Raw genomic sequence first — 2,500 nt, forward strand, 5'->3', positions numbered from 1 at the left:
CACCACAGTGGGACACATCGGCACGAGCAACAGTGCGCCACCGCAACCAAAGGAAATTGCCATTCTGCCGCAGCATGTGCCTCAACGCCACTCGCACATAGGATTGAGCACGGCATTATATCACCACGCCCTCCCCCAAGCACTCGCAACGCCTTGACAAAAGCATTAGCACCAAGCTCATCCCCCCAGCCTAGGTATTGCAAAACCACAACAGCCCCGACGTCCATCCACGACCCCGAGGAACGTAAGACCCCACCAAGCAGCAGGCCTACACCACCAAGGACACAAACTAAGACAGGTTGCATCGCACGTCCGCCTGTGTTCAGAGTGCGGTATCCACACCTTGAACCGGCTTCCATTTGACACCCCCCGGCAAAGCCTTCGACCCCAATAGCTTCAGCCCTGTCGCCAGACCCAAACGCCTCAAAAGTCTATGCCACCAGGAACTCACACCATGCCCATTGCATCGCATTTCCGCCAGCACGTTGACCCAAGCACGGCACTAGAATGCCACACCGAAGCCTTGCACAAGCATCCAATTGATACTCCAAGCATGGGGATCGGCCCCAATAGCACTGAGTTCGTCGTCGGAGTTGAGGTACTGACCGCCGAGTTGGATGGAAATATTAGCACAACAAAATCCCAAAGCCCAGTGCATCACCTGGAAACTCGCACATCGGCACGAGCACAACATACAAATGCCATGCCCACACCTTGCACCAGCGTCCATTTAACACGCCCAAGCATTGGGATAAACCACCGGATCATTTCCTTGAACTGTCACCAATGGCCCTGGAATGGGCCCCACCGGGCCCGGGACGGGCCCCACCGGGTCCACCACGCCCGAGAATTTTTTTCGATGTTGAATCGAGAGGTAGAGGTGGAGAGGGGGCTAACAAGCTTATTCGCATGCTATACCGATGCCCACATATGGCCTAGCGCATGCCCAGGCCCCGGCCTTGCTGGCCCCCCCAGGGGGGTGACTACCCACACCCCCCTAAAGAGCCTTAGGAACAAGTTGAGCTGTGCCAGGAGGAAACATCACAATGTCTGAGGTGACACACCCCCCCTAAAAAATTCAATTTTAGGTATTTCGACCTGATTTTTTGCAGATACCTTTATAAAAATGTAATCTAATTTTACAAAAATTTTGAAAATTTTTTATCAAGTCTAGGTATTTTTTTTTATTTTTTAAGTGTTAAAAATTCAGAAAATCATAAAAAATAGAAAACCCGTCAGAAAATCACCAAATTTTTTGTGGAACCTTAGAAAAATATTATAAATTTATTTGAGTTGTTATTTGGTGATTTTCTTAAACTTTGCACGGAGACATGACAATGCATGGGGTGACATGACAATACATGAGGTGACATGACAATGTTTAAAGTGACACACCCCCTAAAAAATTCAATTTTAGGTATTTTGACCTGATATTTTGCAGATATATTTAGAAAAATATAATCTAATTTTACAAAAATTTTGAAAATTTTTTATCCAGTCTAGGTATTTTTTTTTATTTTTTAAGTGTTAAAAATTCAGAAAATCATAAAAAAAACACAACTCGTCAGAAAATCACCAAATTTTGTGTGGCACCTTAGAAAAATATAACAAATTTAATTGAGTTGTCATTTGGTGATTTTTTAAAACTTTTCAAAGAGAATTGGCTTGTGTCACAATTCTTGCCAATTTTGGGCATGCACGGTGGCTATAGGAAAAGTAAATGGAGGAGGTAGTGCTCTTGATCTCACAACATATTGTTTCGTGTTCTTTTTGCAATGTGAGATAAGATAGATAAAAACTCATAGAGGTTGCAATGATTGGTTCATAGTCTCAATGAGTAAGAGAGAATCACTCCATAGATTTTCATTGCCTATGCGATGATGGCAAGTGTGCGTCCAAGCATGTGAGCCAACCATTGCAAAATGTTGGTCAATATTTTTTCTCGTGTGTTGAAAGATATTGTCACTGTATAAGTATTCAAGCTTGAGCTTGTTCAGTACAGAAAACAATGGCACGCTTTGCTCGTTGAAGTGTACAATTAATTGACTGCGTGAACCTCTTTTGGCCTGGTGGTTGGCCAACGGGATATACTTGTTTACCAATGCTAACCTCATTTTGCAAAACATGTGCAAATAGCATCAACCCCAACGTTGCACCACGGGCTCATTGGGGAGCAATGGGCACAGCAGGAGGGAGCCACGGGCCAATTGGCTGCCACTGGGCGTGGGAGCAATTCGCTACGGGCCCGGTGGCGCCTTCCTGAGCACAGTTCCCCGTGCAGCAGCAAGGCGCCACGGGCCCGTAGGCGCCTTCCTGAGCACAGTTCCCCGTGCAGCAGCAAGGCGCCACGGGCCCGTAGGCGCCTTCCTGAGCACAGTTCCCCGTGCAGCAGCAAGGCGCCACGGGCCCGTAGGCGCCTTCCTGAGCACAGTTCCCCGTGCAGCAGCAATGCGCCACGGGCCCGTTGGCGAGGAGCAGCGCACTGGTATTTGGGATGTTA

This window comes from Manihot esculenta, unplaced genomic scaffold, assembly GCF_001659605.2.
Source record: "Manihot esculenta cultivar AM560-2 unplaced genomic scaffold, M.esculenta_v8 Scaffold64, whole genome shotgun sequence".
In the NCBI taxonomy this organism is placed as follows: domain Eukaryota; kingdom Viridiplantae; phylum Streptophyta; class Magnoliopsida; order Malpighiales; family Euphorbiaceae; genus Manihot; species Manihot esculenta.